The sequence below is a fragment of the Montipora capricornis genome, chromosome 1 (genome assembly GCF_036669925.1).
Source record: "Montipora capricornis isolate CH-2021 chromosome 1, ASM3666992v2, whole genome shotgun sequence".
NCBI lineage: Eukaryota > Metazoa > Cnidaria > Anthozoa > Scleractinia > Acroporidae > Montipora > Montipora capricornis.
The window spans coordinates 10,370,889-10,397,522 of NC_090883.1; the positions used below are offsets into that span (position 1 = coordinate 10,370,889).

Consider the following 26,634-nt stretch of genomic DNA (forward strand, 5'->3'; position numbering starts at 1 on the left):
GTCGGTAGTAAGAGAACTGCCCGGAACAATTGAAGATGGATGTCAGTCGACATGTCCAGGCATACTTCACGGTCAACGTCTGTCTTGCTGTTTGTTGCTGAAAACTTGTACCTAGGAGGTACCAGAGACGAAAATGCTAGGCTTGAGGTTGTTATAGATACGACAAACTTTGTAGCTCATCTGCGACAATAGACAATTGACAAACTGCTACAATAATGCCATAATCTTCGTTTTATTAACGTGTTTCCTTTAATTTGAAAAAGTGAATAGCCTTAACAATCAAGTTTTGGGTGCAAACAAATTTTTTTGAAGCCTAGGCGGTAATGTAGACGGTTTGTCTGGAGAAACCTTAGGGGCACCCAATGAGAATATAGTTCAAAACCATTTAACACAGCATTGTTAAACGTATTTTAGTATTTAAATGGTACATATTGGCATATTTTTATCCCCTAAAAATTTTTCATCCGTTCAGATTTCCTAGCTGTAAGTTACCTTTTCGAAAATTTCAGCCAGAAAAAAAGGCTCCCGAAAATTCTAGGTGACCTGTTTAAGGTAAAAATCTGTTAAAAATGGGCAATTATTCCATTTTTTAGATGTTCGAAAATCCCAGGACAGGCAGGAAACAAGAAATTTTAAAACAAATGTTCCTAAAATTCTAGATCTCTAATCGTCTCCCGAAAAGATAGTTTCCGAAATTGACGTTGGGTGTCCCTGAAACCTGCATGTTTCATGCTTGAACACACTCGTAAAAGCGCAGTATTAGTCGTCCACACTGAACAAAATTTCTCCATTTCCAATTTCCAAACCTTTTTGTACTCAGTTGAAAACGTTTCCTAGCTGCTTTATTGTCAGATATGAAATGTTAACTATAACTCAAGACGATTTTGTTTTCAGTGAAAGTCGCGAACAAGAGACGGCTCCCGCTCGGCCGGTTGCTGTTTTCATGTGTTTGAAGATAAAAGGATAAGCCGGTTATGAAAGTTAACTATCATGCAAACCATATTTTGTAATATTTTACTAGACTGCAATTTTAGTAATTTAAACTGAAGATCTAAAAAGTATATTTTTTGTTCCATAGCAATCTACTCATGCATACGTGTATAATGGAGAAATTTGAAAATTGAGCTTTTCTCTGATTACACAGGTTTATTTGGGCATGCAATGGATTTTCTGCAAACACCATGTCAATGAAACTCGCCTCTTCATTTGTCCTCTCCAGGCTCCTTCGGATACATGATGAAGAATCCTGGAGTAAGTCAATTTTGTCTCAGCTGTTGTGTTTGCTTTTCAGCCACTAGTATCTGACACTGAAGTTTTACATTATCGATTTTTTTACATGAGAGTTCTATTGGGATAATGCATTCAAATCTAGATGTGCAAAAGGTGGGAAAATCCCTCACACTGGACATACTTGCTAGGGCACAAGGAGTGGGCGACAGAAGCCACCCAACGATGCTTGCTGGTGGTGATCAGAGTCAAAGTGCAGTTTCTGTGTAATGTAGATTTTTTCACTGTTTGCTATCATACTGTAAAATTAATGTCACATTGTACTAGGGTTTTAAAGACAGTTTGCCTTAGTGCCTTTTTATTAATAATTCCTTACAATTTGAGTTGACTATTATTCTGTGATAGCATATTTTGATACATAGTGAAACGCAGAAGGACGCATAATTGTATTTAAATATGTACATACTCCATTTTCGTGTGAGGACAAGCAAGGACTGAACAAGAGTGCCAAGCAACTAAAAATCCCTTGAAGGGATTGGGCATTCCCAATTTTATCGTGGCCCGGGGGCTGGGCATTAGCCTACCCGGGCCAACCCATGGGCATTTGACACACGTGTTTTCGAATTAACTCCACTTTCAATTAAGTCCATTTTAATGATGGAAGAGTTTACCGCAAAAAATGAGGCCTTCGTTAATGACTGGCTTGTTCGTCACGGACTCGAAAAACTTGTGGATGTTTTAAAAGGTATATTTTCTCAATTTTAGCTTTTTCTTCATTTATTCTTGCAAACATATGAATATATAAAAGCGACAAGGTGAACTAATATCACAAAACAGTCACTGACGTGAAGACTACTTTGCATTTCGCATTCAAAACTAGCCTAGCAATTTTTAAGTTCATGAAAGTGGACTTAAAATACAGAAGGTTTGCGAATTCAAATGATGCAATCTTCAAGACAAATCTTGCGAGCTTAAAATGCGATTTAACATCATTTAAAATGTCTTGATTCTTCACAGCGACAGGGCGAACTATATTTGGTTTATCAAAAAACGATCACCAACGTGAACACGGCTATTTTGCATTTCACATTCAAAACTAGCCTAGCAATTTTTAATTCATGAAAGCGGAGTTATATGAAACACTGAAGGGTTGGAAATTCAAATGATGCGATCTTCAAGACAGATCTTGCGAGCGTAAAATGCGATGAAAGATCATTTAAGATGTCTTGATTCTTGACAGACAAATGCGGCTGGGAGCATGGCATGTCTCCCGCAATCCCAGCACAGTTTTTCATATAATACTATAATGAAGTTTCCTAAAGCTTCCTGACTTTTTTGTTGTTAAATGGCTTTGAAATATTTTTTAGAGCAGTACGAATTCCAACGCCAGTTCTGCTCTTTATAGCAATATGTGCGTTTTTATCATACAATTGACAACGCAAGAAAATTAAATTGCAGTGAAACGTGATGACAAATCATTCACGCAGAAATTTATTTAATTTGAAAATCTATAATACGTTTGTAGCTGTTTGCATTTTTTTTCATCTTTCGTATGTTGAACCTTTATTCTAGAGAATGAAATTGATGGAGATGCTTTCAGCCTTCTGGATAGAGATTCCTTGAAGGCCATGATCCCAAAACAGGGCTTGTTGCTCAAGTTTAATCAGAAGTTTAAGCAAATTGCTAATAACCTGGAGACTGGATCCCCTAAAGTGGATTTTACTTTGGGTAGCACTACGCCTGTTGTTGTGACTGAAGATGTTCAATCCTATCAATCCCCATCCCTGTAAGTGACAAACCGTCTCAAAAACCACTTAAAGAAGAGAATATCAAAGAACAATCAAAAATTTACGGCAGATTCAGAGCCTTGAAGTCGCCAAATAAAATGTACGACAGAGCATCCTTAAAAACAAGCGCTGAAGCAGAAGCAGAAGCAAGGAAAACCTTTGTCTACCGTAAGAAAACCGGTTCTAGATCAAAATTTCCCGAGTCCGAGACGTCTGTACCCAAAAGCAAAAAACAGTCAACTGATGACAGATCCAAAGAGATCAACTTCCTTTCTGTGGAACTTCAGTCGCTAACAGCGCAAAGCACAAATAAACAAAAGGAAGTTGCGCATGCAAATTATTTAAAGGAATACGAAACATGCGCAAGTTTGCACAAAGAGTTGCGTGCTAGGTTAGTTGAAAGACAACAAGTACAAAAAAAGCTCTCCGATCTTCAAAAAAAGCAAGCAAAGCATTTAACTTACATGGCATGAAAAACCACCTCCTCCTCCTCTTCCTCCTCACAGCAACAGCAACATCGACAGTCAGTGCAACCAAAGTCGACATAAGGTCCTTTCTACGAGTCAAGATGGCCAGCGATCCCAATCAAGATGACTGCAAAGAGAGCGTGGAAGTGGCTTCAAAAAAGAGAAGGTTGGATTTTAAAGACATCACTGCCAAGAGTATTGTGGTTGGAGTGGAGGTTGCGGACGATGAGAAGATTGGTGGCGAAATGGTTGAAATTCATGGAGTAAAGGAAGCGCCATGTGTGGTGCTTCAAGATAAGCCAGTGTCTGATAAAAAGATTGATGACGAGAAAAGTGAGATGTCTGGAGTAAAGGTGGCGTCGTGTGCGACGGTCGGTGATGAAGTAGCAGATAATAAGAAGACCAGTGAAGAAAAGGATAAAGTGTCTGGAGTAAAGGGGGTGATGTGTGCGATTGTTGGTGATGAAGTAGTGGATAATGAGAAAACCAGTGAAGAGTCTGGAATAAAGATGGTTTCCAGCAGTGCCAGTAGTGGAGGTGTTGATAATCATTTTTTATAGATTAATGTCCCCAGAAAGCATTTGATCCGGATAAGGAATCAGAGTTAGAAAAGTCTATATACATTCTCACAACGCAGGAAAGGAGAAAACTTACTGACACAAATCATCAAAAAATTTCAGAACAGATACGCAAAAGTTTGTTTAAAGGACTAACCCGTTCTGAATATGTGTTGGCCAAGGAGGCAAAATGCCATTCAAATCATAAACATTGCCTTTCATGTAAACCCATGATAGATGCTGCAAGGTTGGTCTTGAAGAGTAAGGTGGTTCCTTTGCCTTTCGTGTGGAACAGTTCCTTTGATGGCATGCCCTACGATTGCGAGAAGGCACAACGGAGATTGCTACAGATGCCCCTGGCCGTGATAACGGTCGATAACAGAGTTTACTTGGTTGAAAAAGATTACTTACAAGGGGCTCACTACGAAACAGCGAAAAGGGAGATCACTTTGAGGCATTCTCCTCAGGAGATAAACTACACCTCTCGTGCAGATTTCAACTCGCTACTGACCTTTGCCACACAAAGTGAACCTGAGAAAGAAATTCTTAAACATACAATATGCAGCAGTTACAACTTGTCTAAAAGAAAGGCAAGTAAACTGTATGGAATAAGCCGTCTGAAGAAGAGGTAAGACAAAGTTAGCGCTGCATCAAAGACTGCAAAAGAAATCCAAAGTAAGAGTAAGACCTTAGCAAAGGAAGAAAAGAGAGTGTACTTGGTTTCTTGCGGAGTGGATCCAAAGGGTATCTTGTCAGATAGCTCCGAATCAGGTGGTTCAGATTTTTCCGATGACACAGAAGTCTCCCTGGAAAGTCTTGATAGTGCCCTTGACGGAGAGATGAACACAAATGAACTTATAGAGGTTCAGAAGAAAGATCATTTGGCAGAAGAGCATTACCGTCCCGCAACAAACTCTGAAAGAGATGCTAGACCTGATGACCGCTGGAATGTTCCAGCTCTTGATGTGAATGCCCCCTGAAAATGTTATGAAAACCAGATGGGAGCTTGAAGGATGCACCTGTCATTGATGTAAATTCTGTTGTTGTCTTATACAAGTTAAGAGAAGTATCGTGGAACTGGTTTGCCTTTGTGACACTTTTGGAAGAGCAGTTCAAAAATCAAGGTTATACTTCAGCAGTTTTTGATCAATTTTTAATGGACTTTGCTAGACAGTTACCGGAACTTGGATTGGATGAAGAGGAGCAAAGATTGACCGAGCACTCTCGTCTTGCATATCTGAAACATTTGCGTCAAAAAAGAAGCCGATGTGGCGAGAATTTCAGATTCTTCAAACAATTCAATTGACGATGAATATAATGAAGAAGCAATACCAGTAGCACAAGGCGAGAAAATACGCCTGAAACTCAAACAGATCGATGAGAAGTTACGTAAGAAAGCAAAGAAAGAAATTGAAGCACAGCGATTCCTACGGAAGGTGTCACAGTCTACTAAGACCATTATCGATACTCATCCTGACATAGGAGAGGTTATTGAAAGTTTTGTTCAGGAAAGTGATGTTGGAGCGGACAGTTGGCGAAGAACCGGGGTGTATACATTTTCTGGCGATCAGAAGAAAACGAAAAGAGTAACGTTTAGTAAGATCCAAGAGAAGTTAAAAGAACTTTATGGGAGGCATTTTAGCTACGGCACAGTTGTACAGCTCTGTGTTTCTAGGCACAGAAGGCGACTCTCGAGCAAACAGTACAAAGTGGTAGCTAACGTAAAGTATCAGAGAGCTAGGAAGTGTTTTTCAATCAAGTACAATCCTGATTATAAATGGAGCCGGTCGGAGATGATCAGGCAGGGTTCAGACTAGACTCCACTTACACGCACAAGAACCTTCCAACATTGTCAGTGAAACCAAGTGCCACCACACGAACTGACTTTTTGAACAAGTACTCAGCACAGCTTAAGGTAACAAGTTACAACTTCCCTAAAACATCAACCTCAGATGAGTGTGCATTGGGTTTGTGAAAGCATCAGGTTTGCATGAAAAGAGTCCTGCTCAGCATGCCGCTGACTTGCAAAAAGTCGAAAAGCTTGACGTCTCAAAACACATCTTTCTAAGCGATGGTGAGGAAGCTGCAAAAGAAATTGAATGCGTAAGAGTAGATGGTGGGGCTGATGAAGGGCCCGTTCATCATGAAGTTCAATTTTTGTGGACTGAGCGGCACGTTGCAAGACCAACAAAGATCACTATGGTTACTACCAGATGTAGTGGAGACAGTTATCTTAATCGTGTTGAGTTCCAAAACGGATGTCTCAGTACTGTTGTCCTTGAAGTCTTCAATACCGTTGCATAAAAATACTGAACAGTTGACCGTTTTATTCACTGATTAAAAAAAACTGCAGAAGTATTGGAAGGCGACGATCCCGGGGGCGGGGCATTTGCCCTCTTTCTTCATCCCCACCCCAGAATATTAGACATTTTTTTAAAAAATGATAATGCCCAGGGGTTAGCCCGGGGAGGGGGGGGGGAGATTGGCTCTGCTGGAATTGATTGATGCATAAGGAGGCTTGGGAAAAGCTGATTACCGTTTACCGTGACAGCATAAGAGAAATACTGAGTTCCTTGTTGCCAGAAATGCAACCAAGGTGGACAAAGGGAATGTCTACAGTTATTCTCACTCAGGCAATTGTGAGTATACTGCATCATGAACCTCAATTTTCATGCATTGTATACAGACAACATCACTGAATATGGCAAGCAAGTCACTACTACATAGTAAGGTAGTACAATGCAAGAATGCCATTGTTACTTTCTGTTAATACTGTAACTGGATACCTTAATTATGTAATTATTGAATCCAGTCATGTTGGTTTCAGTTTCACGCTTCAGTTGGAGTTGCACCAATGTCCCTAAATACAATCAGAGAAGTTGTCCAACAAAATAAGACATTCAAAAAAGAGCATGTGATGGACAGACTACAACAAAGTTTATCTTCAAAACTGGAAGAGGACAACATAAAGGTATAACTGACTTCAATCATTCTTTCCAGGGTACACACAAGCTAGCTTAATTATTCTGTAATTAACACAACAATGTCTTTAGACTTTATAGCCCCACCGAACAACCTGAGCTGACCATGACTAATTTAAATCGGGATGTTGTCCTCCTCAGGTTCTTTTCTGGCTAAATCCAGTGGTTAATGTGTCCTGCAAGGGAAAATTTGTTGCCGCTATAGGAATACGCTCCAGTGCAATTGAGGATACAACATGAAGTAACCACAAGCTGTCAACCTGTCCACATGTTTGTATGCACCCATAACACTGTGACAGTACCCAGCAACAAGGCTAATTATCTCATTTTTTCTGTACAGGAAGTCAGTAATTATTTGAAACATGCAACAGATAATAAGTCCAGTATATCAATGATGTATGCCAGGGATGAGACCTGCACAATAAAAGACATAAAGCAGAGAAAACCAGAAAAAGCGAAAATGGCAAAAGGATTCAAAGTTCCAATGTCATGTCTGGAGCCTGAACTTGTGAGAAGGATAAAAGGTACCTAGTACTCCTGGAGATTCACTTTAAAGTGCCTGTGAAATTAAAAAAAAATAGTGAATATGCCTAGTCGAAAGACTTTTTCAAAATGATGAAGAATGGCCTTCATAGCTTTGAAGTCATCTTTTTTCATATCAGAGATAATTGAGTTTTTGTGTTATGCAAGTTAGCAAATTGATGACGACATCATGAGAACACCATGTTTCTTTTCGTCAAAAGATTTTTCAAGTAAGCCAATTATTTATTTTTGTATTTCATCTGAGGGCATTTTAATGGTAGTTGCTGCTACGATCTTTATAACGCAGATTGCCATTAAGGACATTTTTTTTACATTAAGGACATTAGTTATTGCTAAAATTAGCATATTGAACTAATTAATATTGAATTTAATGTTGAAATAATTTGAAACGATTTCCTTCCAGTCTGTTGTGGAGTTGAGGACAAAGAAGATGACTCTTCTCCTGAAACAAGTAAAGAAGAAGCTGAAGTTCCACATGAAAGCTTATTAATGTTGATAGGTTTTCGGATAACGTGAAACAAATTGACAAACATTTGTTGGACTACTTTCAAGGTTAGAGAATCTTGTGAGATTTAGACTCATGATCAGTGAAGTGTTACAAAAGCTGAGACCACCTAGCTAACTTACAGCAAATGTGAATGCAAGATTTCTGATAATTCTCATGAGAGAGGTAAAAAGTATAAGAGAGGATCAAATCAACATTGTTCCATGTTCTAAGTTTCACCTCCTTTTTACTTGACACTTGTTGCAAAGAAAAAACAAGAATAGCAATATCTTCATTCACATTGCAATTCGAAATATAGGCATTGAATGTATATTTCAATGCAGTCTGCATTCCTTCGGGTTTAAAAGAGCAAATTTTAATTGTAGTGCTACTGGCAATACACAACCCATGACCATGCCGGGGAAGAAATTTAACTTAAAATCATGTCATTTTTTGTTTATTTGTTAGCCTGTGGAGAACCCAATAGAGAAACTAGTGAAGAAAACAATGAAATCTGTTTGACTGACAGTTTCGTAGAGGTAAGTGTCTTCGTATGTAACAGGCAACACACTGGAAATTCTGTTGTTGTTTACATTAAGGTTCAGTAAACTAAATTTGGATCAATATGGATGTGGATGATATTGCAGAAACTGACTCCACAAAGTAAGAGGGAATGGTCTTCATATAGTCCACACAGTAGGAAAACTTTCATGAAGGTAAGTCAAAGAGTCTGATAAAAATTAACGGTTGTCCTCTTCACAAATGAAAAAAACAACATGACTAATGTACAGAAAAAGCACACTATAGTCATGTCTGGAGTATTTGTTCTTTTGACAAAAACCAGAAGTAATTTGTCCAACCCCTAAACAAGGGAAACGAACAAGTCAGCAAGAAATAACAATTACTTCAGTCTGCAACATGCATAGTTTTAACCCTTTAAAACAAAAGATGCATGGTATTTAGTTGCAACTGCCACATTATGAGGGTGTTCACTTCACGACATATATGATTTCTTATTTCCTGCCTGTTAGGGTTTTGAGTTGGCAAAATGGCTCTCCGCAGAAGCAAATGATCGGCAATTGGGTGATAAACCCATAAGACTTGGGAAAAGCTGATTACCGTTTACCATGACAGCATAAAAGAGATACTGAGTTCCTTGTTGCCAGAAATGCAACCAAGGTGGACAAAGGGAATGTATACAGTTATTCTCACTCAGGCAATTGTGAGGATACTGTACATCATGAACCTCAATTTTCATGCATTGTATACAGACAACATCACTGAATATGGCAAGCAAGTCACTACTACATAGTAAGGTAGTACAATGCATGAATGCCATTGTTAGTTTCTGTTAATACTGTAACTGGATACCTTAATTATGTAATTATTGAATCCAGTCATGTTGGTTTCAGTTTCATGCTTCAGTTGGAGTTGCACCAATGTCCCTAAATACAATCAGAGAAGTTGTCCAACAAAATGAGACATTCACAAAAGAGCATGTGATGGACAAACTACAACAAAGTTTATCTTCAAAACTGGAAGAGGACAACATAAAGGTATAACTGACTTCAATCATTCTTTGGGTCCACACAAGCTAGCTTATTCTGTAATTAAAACAACAATGTCGTTAGACTTTCTAGCCCCACAGAACAACCTGAGCTGACCATGACTAATGTAAATCGGGATGTTGTCCTCCTCAGGTTCTTTTCTGGCTAAATCCAGTGGTTAATGTGTCCGCAGGGGAAAATTTGTTGCCGCTATAGGAATACGCTCCAGTGCAATTGAGGATACAACATGAAGTAACCACAAGCTGTGAACCTGTCCACAAGTTTGTATGCACCCATAACACTGTGACAGTACCCAGCAACAAGGCTAATTATCTCATTTTTTCTGTACAGGAAAGTCAGTAATTATTTGAAACATGCAACAGATAATAAGTCCAGTATATCAATGATGTATGCCAAGGATGAGACCTGCACAATAAAAGACATAAAGCAGAGAAAACCAGAAAAAGCGAAAATGGCAAAAGGATTCAAAGTTCCAATGTCATGTCTGGAGCCTGAACTTGTGAGAAGGATAAAAGGTACCGAGTACTCCTGGAGATTCACTTTAAAGTGCCTGTGAAATTAAAAAAATTGTGAATATGCCTAGTCGAAAGATTTTTCAAAATGATGAAGAATGGCCTTTATAGCTTTGAAGTCATCTTTTTTCATATCAGAGATAATTGAGTTTTTGTGTTATGCAAGTTAGCAAATTGATGACGTCATCATGAGAACACCATGTTTCTTTTCGTCAAAAGATTTTTCAAGTAAGCCAATTATTTATTTTTGTATTTCATCTGAGGGCATTTTAATGGTAGTTGCTGCTACGATCTTTATAATGCAGATTGCCATTAAGGACATTTTTTTTACATTAAGGACATTAGTTATTGCTAAAATTAGCATATTGAACTAATTAATATTGAATTTAATGTTGAAATAATTTGAAACGATTTCCTTCCAGTCTGTTGTGGAGTTGAGGACAAAGAAGATGACTGTTCTCCTGAAACAAGTAAAGAGGAAGCTGAAGTTCCACATGAAAGCTTATTAAATGTTGATAGGTTTTCGGATGACTTGAAACAAATTGACAAACATTTGTTGGACTACTTTCAAGGTTAGAGAATCTTGTGAGATTTAGACTCATGATCAGTGAAGTGTTACAAAAGCTGAGACCACCTAGCTAACTTACAGCAAATGTGAATGCAAGATTTCTGATAATTCTCATGAGAGAGGTAAAAAGTATAAGAGAGGATCAAATCAACATTGTTCCATGTTCTAAGTTTCACCTCCTTTTTACTTGACACTTGTTGCAAAGAAAAAACAAGAATAGCAATATCTTCATTCACATTGCAATTCGAAATATAGGCATTGAATGTATATTTCAATGCAGTCTGCATTCCTTCGGGTTTAAAAGAGCAAATTTTAATTGTAGTGCTACTGGCAATACACAACCCATGACCATGCCGGGGAAGAAATTTAACTTAAAATCATGTCATTTTTTGTTTATTTGTTAGACTGTGGAGAACCCAATAGAGAAACTAGTGAAGAAAACAATGAAATCTGTTTGACTGACAGTTTCGTAGAGGTAAGTGTCTTCGTATGTAACAGGCAACACACTGGAAATTCTGTTGTTGTTTACATTAAGGTTCAGTAAACTAAATTTGGATCAATATGGATGTGGATGATATTGCAGAAACTGACTCCACAAAGTAAGAGGGAATGGTCTTCATATAGTCCACACAGTAGGAAAACTTTTTATGAAGGTAAGTCAAAGAGTGTGATAAAAATTAATGGTTGTCCTCTTTACAAATGAAAAAAACAACATGACTAATGTACAGAAAAAGCACACTATAATCATGTCTGGAGTATTTATTCTTTTGACAAAAACCAGAAGTAATTTGTCCAACCCCTAAACAAGGGAGACGAACAAGTCAGCAAGAAATAACAATTACTTCAGTCTGCAACATGCATAGTTTTAACCCTTTAAAACAAAAGATGCATGGTATTTAGTTGCAACTGCCACATTATGGGGGTGTTCACTTCACGACATATATGATTTCTTATTTCCTGCCTGTTAGGGTTTTGAGTTGGCAAAATGGCTCTCCGCAGAAGCAAATGATCGGCAATTGGGTGATAAACCCATAAGACTTGGGAAAAGCTGATTACCGTTTACCATGACAGCATAAAAGAGATACTGAGTTCCTTGTTGCCAGAAATGCAACCAAGGTGGACAAAGGGAATGTCTACAGTTATTCTCACTCAGGCAATTGTGAGTATACTGTACATCATGAACCTCAATTTTCATGCATCGTATACAGACAACATCACTGAATATGGCAAGCAAGTCACTACTACATAGTAAGGTAGTACAATGCATGAATGCCATTGTTAGTTTCTGTTAATACTGTAACTGGATACCTTAATTATGTAATTATTGAATCCAGTCATGTTGGTTTCAGTTTCATGCTTCAGTTGGAGTTGCACCAATGTCCCTAAATACAATCAGAGAAGTTGTCCAACAAAATAAGACATTCAAAAAAGAGCATGTGATGGACAGACTACAACAAAGTTTATCTTCAAAACTGGAAGAGGACAACATAAAGGTATAACTGACTTCAATCATTCTTTCCAGGGTCCACACAAGCTAGCTTAATTATTCTGTAATTAACACAACAATGTCGTTAGACTTTCTAGCCCCACAGAACAACCTGAGCTGACCATGACTAATTTAAATCGGGATGTTGTCCTCCTCAGGTTCTTTTCTGGCTAAGCAGGGGAAAATTTGTTGCCGCTATAGGAATACGCTCCAGTGAAATTGAGGATACAACATGAAGTAACCACAAGCTGTGAACCTGTCCACAAGTTTGTATGCACCCATAACACTGTGACAGTACCCAGCAACAAGGCTAATTATCTCATTTTTTCTGTACAGGAAGTCAGTAATTATTTGAAACATGCAACAGATAATAAGTCCAGTATATCAATGATGTATGCCAAGGATGATACCTGCACAATAAAAGACATAAAGCAGAGAAAACCAGGAAAAGCGAAAATGGCAAAAGGATTCAAAGTTCCAATGTCATGTTTGGAGCCTGAACTTGTGAGAAGGATAAAAGGTACCGAGTACTCCTGGAGATTCCCTTTAAAGTGCCTGTGAAATTAAAAAAATTGTTAATATGCCTAGTCGAAAGATTTTTCAAAATGATGAAGAATGGCCTTCATAGCTTTGAAGTCATCTTTTTTCATTTCAGAGATAATTGAGTTTTTGTGTTATGCAAATTAGCAAATTGATGACGTCATCATGAGAACACCATGTTTCTTTTCGTCAAAAGATTTTTCAAGTAAGCCAATTATTTATTTTTGTATTTCATCTGAGGGCATTTTAATGGTAGTTGCTGCTACGATCTTTATAATGCAGATTGCCATTAAGGACATTTTTTTTACATTAAGGACATTAGTTATTGCTAAAATTAGCATATTGAACTAATTAATATTGAATTTAATGTTGAACTAATTTGAAACGATTTCATTCCAATCTGTTGTGGGGTTGAGTACAAAGAAGATGACTGTTCTCCTGAAACAAGTAAAGAGGAACCTCAAGTTCCACATGAAAGCTTGTTAAATGTTGATAGGTTTTCAGATAACTTAAAACAAATTGACAAACATTTGTTTGATTACTTTCAAGGTTAAAGAAACTTGTGAGATTTAGACTCATGATCAGTGAAGTGTTACAAAAGCTGAGACCACCTAGCTAACTTACAGCAAATGTGAATGCAAGATTTCTGATAATTCTCATGAGAGAGGTAAAAAGTATAAGAGAGGATCAAATCAACATTGTTCCATGTTCTAAGTTTTACCTCCTTTTTACTTGACACTTGTTGCAAAGAAAAAACAAGAATAGCAATATCTTCATTCACATTGCAATTCGAAATATCGGCATTGAATGTATATTTCAATGCAGTCTGCATTCCTTCGGGTTTAAAAGAGCAAATTTTAGTTGTAGTGCTACTGGCAATACACAACCCATGACCATGCCGGAGAAGAAATTTAACTTAAAATCATTTCATTTTTTGTTTATTTGTTAGACTGTGGAGAACCCAATAGAGAAACTAGTGAAGAAAACAATGAAATCTGTTTGACTGACAGTTTCGTAGAGGTAAGTGTCTTTATATGTAACAGGCAACACACTGGAAATTCTGTTTTTGTTTACATTAACGTTCAGTAAACTAAATTTGGATCAATATGGATGTGGATGACATTGCAGAAACTGACTCCACAAAGTAAGAGGGAATGGTCTTCATATAGTCCACACAGTAGGAAAACTTTCATGAAGGTAAGTCAAAGAGTGTGATAAAAATTAATGGTTGTCCTCTTTACAAATGAAAAAAACAACATGACTAATGTACAGAAAAAGCACACTATAATCATGTCTGGAGTATTTATTCTTTTGACAAAAACCAGAAGTAATTTGTCCAACCCCTAAACAAGGGAGACGAACAAGACAGCAAGAAATAACAATTACTTCAGTCTGCAACATGCATAGTTTTAACCCTTTAAAACAAAAGATGCATGGTATTTAGTTGCAACTGCCACATTATGAGGGCGTTCGCTTCACGACATAATTATATGATTTCTTATTTCCTGCCTGTTAGGGTTTTGAGTTGGCAAAATGGCTCTCGGCAGAAGCAAACGATCAGCAGTTGGTTGATAAACCAATAAGACTTGGGAAAAGCTGATTACCGTTTACCACGACAGCATAAAAGAGATACTGAGTTCCTTGTTGCCAGAAATGCAACCAAGGTGGACAAAGGGAATGTCTACAGTTATTCTCACTCAGGCAATTGTGAGTATACTGTACATCATGAACCTAAATTTTCATGCATCGTATACAGACAACATCATTGAATATGGCAAGCAAGTCACTACTAAATAGTAAGGTAGTACATTGCATGAATGCCATTGTTACTTTCTTTTAATACTGTAATTGGATACCTTAATTATGTAATTATTGAATCCAGTCATGTTGGTTTCAGTTTCATGCTTCAGTTGGAGTTGCACCAATGTCCCTAAATACAATCAGAGAAGTTGTCCAACAAAATAAGACATTCAAAAAAGAGCATGTGATGGACAGACTACAACAAAGTTTATCTTCAAAACTGGAAGAGGACAACATAAAGGTATAACTGACTTCAATCATTCTTTCCAGGGTACACACAAGCTAGCTTAATTATTCTGTAATTAACACAACAATGTCTTTAGACTTTATAGCCCCACCGAACAACCTGAGCTGACCATGACTAATTTAAATCGGGATGTTGTCCTCCTCAGGTTCTTTTCTGGCTAAATCCAGTGGTTAGTGTGTCCTGCAAGGGAAAATTTGTTGCCGCTATAGGAATACGCTCCAGTGCAATTGAGGATACAACATGAAGTAACCACAAGCTGTGAACCTGTCCACAAGTTTGTATGCACCCATAACACTGTGACAGTACCCAGCAACAAGGCTAATTATCTCATTTTTTCTGTACAGGAAAGTCAGTAATTATTTGAAACATGCAACAGATAATAAGTCCAGTATATCAATGATGTATGCCAAGGATGAGACCTGCACAATAAAAGACATAAAGCAGAGAAAACCAGAAAAAGCGAAAATGGCAAAAGGATTCAAAGTTCCAATGTCATGTCTGGAGCCTGAACTTGTGAGAAGGATAAAAGGTACCTAGTACTCCTGGAGATTCACTTTAAAGTGCCTGTGAAATTAAAAAAAAATAGTGAATATGCCTAGTCGAAAGACTTTTTCAAAATGATGAAGAATGGCCTTCATAGCTTTGAAGTCATCTTTTTTCATATCAGAGATAATTGAGTTTTTGTGTTATGCAAGTTAGCAAATTGATGACGTCATCATGAGAACACCATGTTTCTTTTCGTCAAAAGATTTTTCAAGTAAGCCAATTATTTATTTTTGTATTTCATCTGAGGGCATTTTAATGGTAGTTGCTGCTACGATCTTTATAATGCAGATTGCCATTAAGGACATTTTTTTTACATTAAGGACATTAGTTATTGCTAAAATTAGCATATAATTTGAACTAATTAATATTGAATTTAATGTTGAACTAATTTGAAACGATTTCCTTCCACTCTGTTGTGGAGTTGAGGACAAAGAAGATGACTGTTCTCCTGAAACAAGTAAAGAGGAAGCTGAAGTTCCACATGAAAGCTTATTAAAATGTTGATAGGTTTTCGGATAACTTGAAACAAATTGGCAAACATTTTTTGGACTACTTTCAAGGTTAGAGAATCTTGTGAGATTTAGACTCATGATCAGGGAAGTGTTACAAAAGCTGAGACCAGCTAGCTAACTTACAGCAAATGTGAATACAAGATTTCTCATAATTCTCATGAGAGAGGTAAAAAGTAGAAGAGAGGATCAAATCAACATTGTTCCATGTTCTAAGTTTTACCTCCTTTTTACTTGACACTTGTTGCAAAGAAAAAACAAGAATAGCAATATCTTCATTCACATTGCAATTCGAAATATAGGCATTGAATGTATATTTCAATGCAGTCTGCATTCCTTCGGGTTTAAAAGAGCAAATTTTAGTTGTAGTGCTACTGGCAATACACAACCCATGACCATGCCGGGGAAGAAATTTAACTTAAAATCATTTCATTTTTTGTTTATTTGTTAGACTGTGGAGAACCCAATAGAGAAACTAGTGAAGAAAACAATGAAATCTGTTTGACTGACAGTTTCGTAGAGGTAAGTGTCTTCGTATGTAACAGGCAACACACTGGAAATTCTGTTGTTGTTTACATTAAGGTTCAGTAAACTAAATTTGGATCAATATGGATGAGGATGATATTGCAGAAACTGACTCCACAAAGTAAGAGGGAATGGTCTTCATATAGTCCACACAGTAGGAAAACTTTCATGAAGGTAAGTCAAAGAGTGTGATAAAAATTAACGGTTGTCCTCTTCACAAATGAAGAAAACAACATGACTAATGTACAGAAAAAGCACACTATAATCATGTCTGGAGTATTTATTCTTTTGACAAAAACCAGAAGTAATTTGTCCAACCCCTAAACAAGGGAGACGAACAAGTCAGCAAGAAATAACAATTACTTCAGTCTGCAACATGCATAGTTTTAACCCTTTAAAACAAAAGATGCATGGCATTTAGTTGCAACTGCCACATTATGAGGGTGTTCACTTCACGACATATATGATTTCTTATTTCCTGCCTGTTAGGGTTTTGAGTTGGCAAAATGGCTCTCGGCAGAAGCAAACGATCAGCAGTTGGGTGATAAACCAATAAGACTTGGGAAAAGCTGATTACCGTTTACCATGACAGCATAAAAGAGATACTGAGTTCCTTGTTGCCAGAAATGCAACCAAGGTGGACAAAGGGAATGTCTACAGTTATTCTCACTCAGGCAATTGTGAGTATACTGTACATCATGAACCTCAATTTTCATGCATCGTATACAGACAACATCACTGAATATGGCAAGCAAGTCACTACTACATAGTAAGGTAGTACAATGCATGAATGCCATTGTTAGTTTCTGTTAATACTGTAACTGGATACCTTAATTATGTAATTATTGAATCCAGTCATGTTGGTTTCAGTTTCATGCTTCAGTTGGAGTTGCACCAATGTCCCTAAATACAATCAGAGAAGTTGTCCAACAAAATAAGACAATCAAAAAAGAGCATGTGATGGACATACTACAACAAAGCTTATCTTCAAAACTGGAAGAGGACAACATAAAGGTATAACTGACTTCAATCATTCTTTGGGTCCACACAAGCTAGCTTATTCTGTAATTAAAACAACAATGTCGTTAGACTTTCTAGCCCCACAGAACAACCTGAGCTGACCATGACTAATGTAAATCGGGATGTTGTCCTCCTCAGGTTCTTTTCTGGCTAAATCCAGTGGTTAATGTGTCCTGCAGGGGAAAATTTGTTGCCGCTATAGGAATACCCTCCAGTGCAATTGAGGATACAACATGAAGTAACCACAAGCTGTCAACCTGTCCACAAGTTTGTATGCACCCATAACACTGTGACAGTACCCAGCAACAAGGCTAATTATCTCATTTTTTCTGTACAGGAAGTCAGTAATTATTTGAAACATGCAACAGATAATAAGTCCAGTATATCAATGATGTATGCCAAGGATGAGACCTGCACAATAAAAGACATAAAGCAGAGAAAACCAGAAAAAGCGAAAATGGCAAAAGGATTCAAAGTTCCAATGTCATGTCTGGAGCCTGAACTTGTGAGAAGGATAAAAGGTACCTAGTACTCCTGGAGATTCACTTTAAAGTGCCTGTGAAATTAAAAAAATTGTGAATATGCCTAGTCGAAAGATTTTTCAAAATGATGAAGAATGGCCTTTATAGCTTTGAAGTCATCTTTTTTCATATCAGAGATAATTGAGTTTTTGTGTTATGCAAGTTAGCAAAATGGATGACGTCACCATGAGAACACCATGTTTCTTTTCGTCAAAAGATTGTAAAAGTAAGCCAATTATTTATTTTTGTAATTCATCTGAGGGCAATTTAATGGTACAATGTAGTTACTGCTACGATCTTTATAAGCAGATTGCCATTAAGGACATTTTTTTTACATTAAGGACATTAGTTATTGCTAAAATTAGCATATTGAACTAATTAATATTGAATTTAATGTTGAACTAATTTGAAACGATTTCCTTCCAGTCTGTTGTGGAGTTGAGGACAAAGAAGATGACTGTTCTCCTGAAACAAGTAAAGAGGAAGCTGAAGTTCCACATGAAAGCTTATTAATGTTGATAGGTTTTCGGATGACTTGAAACAAATTGACAAACATTTGTTGGACTACTTTCAAGGTTAGAGAATCTTGTGAGATTTAGACTCATGATCAGTGAAGTGTTACAAAAGCTGAGACCACCTAGCTAACTTACAGCAAATGTGAATGCAAGATTTCTGATAATTCTCATGAGAGAGGTAAAAAGTATAAGAGAGGATCAAATCAACATTGTTCCATGTTCTAAGTTTCACCTCCTTTTTACTTGACACTTGTTGCAAAGAAAAAACAAGAATAGCAATATCTTCATTCACATTGCAATTCGAAATATCGGCATTGAATGTATATTTCAATGCAGTCTGCATTCCTTCGGGTTTAAAAGAGCAAATTTTAGTTGTAGTGCTACTGGCAATACACAACCCATGACCATGCCGGAGAAGAAATTTAACTTAAAATCATTTCATTTTTTGTTTATTTGTTAGACTGTGGAGAACCCAATAGAGAAACTAGTGAAGAAAACAATGAAATCTGTTTGACTGACAGTTTCGTAGAGGTAAGTGTCTTCGTATGTAACAGGCAACACACTGGAAATTCTGTTGTTGTTTACATTAACGTTCAGTAAACTAAATTTGGATCAATATGGATGAGGATGATATTGCAGAAACTGACTCCACAAAGTAAGAGGGAATGGTCTTCATATAGTCCACACAGTAGGAAAACTTTCATGAAGGTAAGTCAAAGAGTCTGATAAAAATTAACGGTTGTCCTCTTCACAAATGAAGAAAACAACATGACTAATGTACAGAAAAAGCACACTATAGTCATGTCTGGAGTATTTGTTCTTTTGACAAAAACCAGAAGTAATTTGTCCAACCCCTAAACAAGGGAAACGAACAAGTCAGCAAGAAATAACAATTACTTCAGTCTGCAACATGCATAGTTTTAACCCTTTAAAACAAAAGATGCATGGTATTTAGTTGCAACTGCCACATTATGGGGGTGTTCACTTCACGACATATATGATTTCTTATTTCCTGCCTGTTAGGGTTTTGAGTTGGCAAAATGGCTCTCGGCAGAAGCAAATGATCGGCAATTGGGTGATAAACCAATAAGACTTGGGAAAAGCTGATTACCGTTTACCACGACAGCATAAAAGAGATACTGAGTTCCTTGTTGCCAGAAATGCAACCAAGGTGGACAAAGGGAATGTCTACAGTTATTCTCACTCAGGCAATTGTGAGTATACTGTACATCATGAACCTCAATTTTCATGCATCGTATACAGACAACATCACTGAATATGGCAAGCAAGTCACTACTACATAGTAAGGTAGTACAATGCATGAATGCCATTGTTAGTTTCTGTTAATACTGTAACTGGATACCTTAATTATGTAATTATTGAATCCAGTCATGTTGGTTTCAGTTTCATGCTTCAGTTGGAGTTGCACCAATGTCCCTAAATACAATCAGAGAAGTTGTCCAACAAAATAAGACAATCAAAAAAGAGCATGTGATGGACAGACTACAACAAAGCTTATCTTCAAAACTGGAAGAGGACAACATAAAGGTATAACTGACTTCAATCATTCTTTGGGTCCACACAAGCTAGCTTATTCTGTAATTAAAACAACAATGTCGTTAGACTTTCTAGCCCCACAGAACAACCTGAGCTGACCATGACTAATGTAAATCGGGATGTTGTCCTCCTCAGGTTCTTTTCTGGCTAAATCCAGTGGTTAATGTGTCCTGCAAGGAAAAATTTGTTGCCGCTATAGGAATACGCTCCAGTGCAATTGAGGATACAACATTAAGTAACCACAAGCTGTGAACCTGTCCACAAGTTTGTATGCACCCATAACACTGTGACAGTACCCAGCAACAAGGCTAATTATCTCATTTTTTCTGTACAGGAAGTCAGTAATTATTTGAAACATGCAACAGATAATAAGTCCAGTATATCAATGATGTATGCCAAGGATGAGACCTGCACAATAAAAGACATAAAGCAGAGAAAACCAGAAAAAGCGAAAATGGCAAAAGGATTCAAAGTTCCAATGTCATGTCTGGAGCCTGAACTTGTGAGAAGGATAAAAGGTACCTAGTACTCCTGGAGATTCACTTTAAAGTGCCTGTGAAATTAAAAAAAAATAGTGAATATGCCTAGTCGAAAGACTTTTTCAAAATGATGAAGAATGGCCTTCATAGCTTTGAAGTCATCTTTTTTCATATCAGAGATAATTGAGTTTTTGTGTTATGCAAGTTAGCAAATTGATGACGTCATCATGAGAACACCATGTTTCTTTTCGTCAAAAGATTTTTCAAGTAAGCCAATTATTTATTTTTGTATTTCATCTGAGGGCATTTTAATGGTAGCTGCTGCTACGATCTTTACAATGCAGATTGCCATTAAGGACATTTTTTTTACATTAAGGACATTAGTTATTGCTAAAATTAGCATATTGAACTAATTAATATTGAATTTAATGTTGAACTAATTTGAAACGATTTCCTTCCACTCTGTTGTGGAGTTGAGGACAAAGAAGATGACTGTTCTCCTGAAACAAGTAAAGAGGAAGCTGAAGTTCCACATGAAAGCTTATTAAAATGTTGATAGGTTTTCGGATAACTTGAAACAAATTGGCAAACATTTTTTGGACTACTTTCAAGGTTAGAGAATCTTGTGAGATTTAGACTCATGATCAGGGAAGTGTTACAAAAGCTGAGACCAGCTAGCTAACTTACAGCAAATGTGAATACAAGATTTCTCATAATTCTCATGAGAGAGGTAAAAAGTAGAAGAGAGGATCAAATCAACATTGTTCCATGTTCTAAGTTTTACCTCCTTTTTACGTGACACTTGTTGCAAAGAAAAAACAAGAATAGCAATATCTTTATTCACATTGCAATTCGAAATATAGGCATTGAATGTATATTTCAATGCAGTCTGCATTCCTTCGGGTTTAAAAGAGCAAATTTTACTTGAAGTGCTACTGGCAATACACAACCCATGACCATGCCGGGGAAGAAATTTAACTTAAAATAATTTCATTTTTGTTTATTTGTTAGACTGTGGAGAACCCAATAGAGAAACTAGTGTAGAAAACAATGAAATCTGTTTGACTGACAGTTTCGTAGAGGTAAGTGTCTTCATATGTAACAGGCAACACACTGGAAATTCTGTTTTTGTTTACATTAACGTTCAGTAAACTAAATTTGGATCAATATGGATGTGGATGATATTGCAGAAACTGACTCCACAAAGTAAGAGGGAATGGTCTTCATATAGTCCACACAGTAGGAAAACTTTTTATGAAGGTAAGTCAAAGAGTGTGATAAAAATTAATGGTTGTCCTCTTTACAAATGAAAAAAACAACATGACTAATGTACAGAAAAAGCACACTATAATCATGTCTGGAGTATTTATTCTTTTGACAAAAACCAGAAGTAATTTGTCCAACCCCTAAACAAGGGAGACGAACAAGTCAGCAAGAAATAACAATTACTTCAGTCTGCAACATGCATAGTTTTAACCCTTTAAAACAAAAGATGCATGGTATTTAGTTGCAACTGCCACATTATGGGGGTGTTCACTTCACGACATATATGATTTCTTATTTCCTGCCTGTTAGGGTTTTGAGTTGGCAAAATGGCTCTCGGCAGAAGCAAATGATCGACAATTGGGTGATAAACCAATAAGACTTGGGAAAAGCTGATTACCGTTTACCACGACAGCATAAAAGAGATACTGAGTTCCTTGTTGCCAGAAATGCAACCAAGGTGGACAAAGGGAATGTCTACAGTTATTCTCACTCAGGCAATTGTGAGTATACTGTACATCATGAACCTAAATTTTCATGCATCGTATACAGACAACATCATTGAATATGGCAAGCAAGTCACTACTAAATAGTAAGGTAGTACATTGCATGAATGCCATTGTTACTTTCTTTTAATACTGTAATTGGATACCTTAATTATGTAATTATTGAATCCAGTCATGTTGGTTTCAGTTTCATGCTTCAGTTGGAGTTGCACCAATGTCCCTAAATACAATCAGAGAAGTTGTCCAACAAAATGAGACATTCACAAAAGAGCATGTGATGGACAGACTACAACAAAGCTTATCTTCAAAACTGGAAGAGGACAACATAAAGGTATAACTGACTTCAATCATTCTTTGGGTCCACACAAGCTAGCTTATTCTGTAATTAACACAACAATGTCGTTAGACTTTCTAGCCCCACAGAACAACCTGAGCTGACCATGACTAATTTAAATCGGGATGTTGTCCTCCTCAGGTTCTTTTCTGGCTAAATCCAGTGGTTAATGTGTCCTGCAGGGGAAAATTTGTTGCCGCTATAGGAATACGCTCCAGTGCAATTGAGGATACAACATGAAGTAACCACAAGCTGTGAACCTGTCCACAAGTTTGTATGCACCCATAACACTGTGACAGTACCCAGCAACAAGGCTAATTATCTCATTTTTTCTGTACAGGAAGTCAGTAATTATTTGAAACATGCAACAGATAATAAGTCCAGTATATCAATGATGTATGCCAAGGATGAGACCTGCACAATAAAAGACATAAAGCAGAGAAAACCAGAAAAAGCGAAAATGGCAAAAGGATTCAAAGTTCCAATGTCATGTCTGGAGCCTGAACTTGTGAGAAGGATAAAAGGTACCTAGTACTCCTGGAGATTCACTTTAAAGTGCCTGTGAAATTAAAAAAAATAGTGAATATGCCTAGTCGAAAGACTTTTTCAAAATGATGAAGAATGGCCTTCATAGCTTTGAAGTCATCTTTTTTCATATCAGAGATAATTGAGTTTTTGTGTTATGCAAGTTAGCAAATTGATGACGTCATCATGAGAACACCATGTTTCTTTTCGTCAAAAGATTTTTCAAGTAAGCCAATTATTTATTTTTGTATTTCATCTGAGGGCAATTTAATGGTAGCTGCTGCTACGATCTTTACAATGCAGATTGCCATTAAGGACATTTTTTTTACATTAAGGACATTAGTTATTGCTAAAATTAGCATATTGAACTAATTAATATTGAATTTAATGTTGAACTAATTTGAAACGATTTCCTTCCAATCTGTTGTGGAGTTGAGGACAAAGAAGATGACTGTTCTCCTGAAACAAGTAAAGAGGAAGCTGAAGTTCCACATGAAAGCTTATTAAATGTTGATAGGTTTTCGGATAACTTGAAACAAATTGGCAAACATTTTTTGGACTACTTTCAAGGTTAGAGAATCTTGTGAGATTTAGACTCATGATCAGGGAAGTGTTACAAAAGCTGAGACCAGCTAGCTAACTTACAGCAAATGTGAATGCAAGATTTCTCATAATTCTCATGAGAGAGGTAAAAAGTAGAAGAGAGGATCAAATCAACATTGTTCCATGTTCTAAGTTTTACCTCCTTTTTACGTGACACTTGTTGCAAAGAAAAAACAAGAATAGCAATATCTTCATTCACATTGCAATTCGAAATATAGGCATTGAATGTATATTTCAATGCAGTCTGCATTCCTTCGGGTTTAAAAGAGCAAATTTTAGTTGTAGTGCTACTGGCAATACACAACCCATGACCATGCCGGAGAAGAAATTTAACTTAAAATCATTTCATTTTTTGTTTATTTGTTAGACTGTGGAGAACCCAATAGAGAAACTAGTGAAGAAAACAATGAAATCTGTTTGACTGACAGTTTCGTAGAGGTAAGTGTCTTCGTATGTAACAGGCAACACACTGGAAATTCTGTTGTTGTTTACATTAAGGTTCAGTAAACTAAATTTGGATCAATATGGATGTGGATGATATTGCAGAAACTGACTCCACAAAGTAAGAGGGAATGGTCTTCATATAGTCCACACAGTAGGAAAACTTTTTATGAAGGTAAGTCAAAGAGTGTGATAAAAATTAACGGTTGTCCTCTTCACAAATGAAGAAAACAACATGACTAATGTACAGAAAAAGCACACTATAGTCATGTCTGGAGTATTTGTTCTTTTGACAAAAACCAGAAGTAATTTGTCCAACCCCTAAACAAGGGAAACGAACAAGTCAGCAAGAAATAACAATTACTTCAGTCTGCAACATGCATAGTTTTAACCCTTTAAAACAAAAGATGCATGGTATTTAGTTGCAACTGCCACATTATGAGGGTGTTCACTTCACGACATATATGATTTCTTATTTCCTGCCTGTTAGGGTTTTGAGTTGGCAAAACGGCTCTCCGCAGAAGCAAACGATCGGCAATTGGGTGATAAACCCATAAGACTTGGGAAAAGCTGATTACCGTTTACCGTGACAGCATAAGAGAGATACTGAGTTCCTTGTTGCCAGAAATGCAACCAAGGTGGACAAAGGGAATGTCTACAGTTATTCTCACTCAGGCAATTGTGAGTATACTGTACATCATGAACCTAAATTTTCATGCATCGTATACAGACAACATCATTGAATATGGCAAGCAAGTCACTACTACATAGTAAGGTAGTACAATGCATGAATGCCATTGTTAGTTTCTGTTAATACTGTAACTGGATACCTTAATTATGTAATTATTGAATCCAGTCATGTTGGTTTCAGTTTCATGCTTCAGTTGGAGTTGCACCAATGTCCCTAAATACAATCAGAGAAGTTGTCCAACAAAATAAGACATTCAAAAAAGAGCATGTGATGGACAGACTACAACAAAGTTTATCTTCAAAACTGGAAGAGGACAACATAAAGGTATAACTGACTTCAATCATTCTTTGGGTCCACACAAGCTAGCTTAATTATTCTGTAATTAACACAACAATGTCGTTAGACTTTCTAGCCCCACCGAACAACCTGAGCTGACCATGACTAATTTAAATCGGGATGTTGTCCTCCTCAGGTTCTTTTCTGGCTAAATCCAGTGGTTAATGTGTCCTGCAAGGGAAAATTTGTTGCCGCTATAGGAATACGCTCCAGTGCAATTGAGGATACAACATGAAGTAACCACAAGCTGTCAACCTGTCCACAAGTTTGTATGCACCCATAACACTGTGACAGTACCCAGCAACAAGGCTAATTATCTCATTTTTTCTGTACAGGAAAGTCAGTAATTATTTGAAACATGCAACAGATAATAAGTCCAGTATATCAATGATGTATGCCAAGGATGAGACCTGCACAATAAAAGACATAAAGCAGAGAAAACCAGAAAAAGCGAAAATGGCAAAAGGATTCAAAGTTCCAATGTCATGTCTGGAGCCTGAACTTGTGAGAAGGATAAAAGGTACCTAGTACTCCTGGAGATTCACTTTAAAGTGCCTGTGAAATTAAAAAAAAATAGTGAATATGCCTAGTCGAAAGACTTTTTCAAAATGATGAAGAATGGCCTTCATAGCTTTGAAGTCATCTTTTTTCATATCAGAGATAATTGAGTTTTTGTGTTATGCAAGTTAGCAAATTGATGACGTCATCATGAGAACACCATGTTTCTTTTCGTCAAAAGATTTTTCAAGTAAGCCAATTATTTATTTTTGTAATTCATCTGAGGGCATTTTAATGGTAGCTGCTGCTACGATCTTTACAATGCAGATTGCCATTAAGGACATTTTTTTTACATTAAGGACATTAGTTATTGCTAAAATTAGCATATTGAACTAATTAATATTGAATTTAATGTTGAACTAATTTGAAACGATTTCCTTCCACTCTGTTGTGGAGTTGAGGACAAAGAAGATGACTGTTCTCCTGAAACAAGTAAAGAGGAAGCTGAAGTTCCACATGAAAGCTTATTAAAATGTTGATAGGTTTTCGGATAACTTGAAACAAATTGACAAACATTTGTTGGACTACTTTCAAGGTTAGAGAATCTTGTGAGATTTAGACTCATGATCAGTGAAGTGTTACAAAAGCTGAGACCACCTAGCTAACTTACAGCAAATGTGAATGCAAGATTTCTGATAATTCTCATGAGAGAGGTAAAAAGTATAAGAGAGGATCAAATCAACATTGTTCCATGTTCTAAGTTTCACCTCCTTTTTACTTGACACTTGTTGCAAAGAAAAAACAAGAATAGCAATATCTTCATTCACATTGCAATTCGAAATATAGGCATTGAATGTATATTTCAATGCAGTCTGCATTCCTTCGGGTTTAAAAGAGCAAATTTTAATTGTAGTGCTACTGGCAATACACAACCCATGACCATGCCGGAGAAGAAATTTAACTTAAAATCATTTCATTTTTTGTTTATTTGTTAGACT

General features: G+C 36.8%; 3 long non-coding RNA genes and 1 pseudogene across 3 annotated transcripts; all 4 read left to right on the top strand.

The window, feature by feature from the left end:
* Positions 1-2,855: 2,855 nt before the first annotated feature.
* LOC138057200 (uncharacterized) lies at positions 2,856-3,487 on the top strand (annotated as a pseudogene).
* A 3,065-nt stretch (positions 3,488-6,552) lies between these two features.
* LOC138051388 (uncharacterized) lies at positions 6,553-7,249 on the top strand. Its single transcript, XR_011132790.1, has 3 exons — positions 6,553-6,677; positions 6,866-7,009; positions 7,161-7,249. It is a non-coding gene; the product is annotated as an uncharacterized lncRNA (long non-coding RNA).
* Positions 7,250-14,302: 7,053 nt separating this feature from the next.
* On the top strand, positions 14,303-15,001 carry LOC138051395 (uncharacterized). The gene is made up of 3 exons (XR_011132792.1): positions 14,303-14,427; positions 14,618-14,761; positions 14,913-15,001. It is a non-coding gene; the product is annotated as an uncharacterized lncRNA (long non-coding RNA).
* Positions 15,002-24,713: 9,712 nt separating this feature from the next.
* LOC138051402 (uncharacterized) lies at positions 24,714-25,298 on the top strand. Its single transcript, XR_011132795.1, has 3 exons — positions 24,714-24,792; positions 24,983-25,126; positions 25,275-25,298. It is a non-coding gene; the product is annotated as an uncharacterized lncRNA (long non-coding RNA).
* Positions 25,299-26,634: the final 1,336 nt, after the last annotated feature.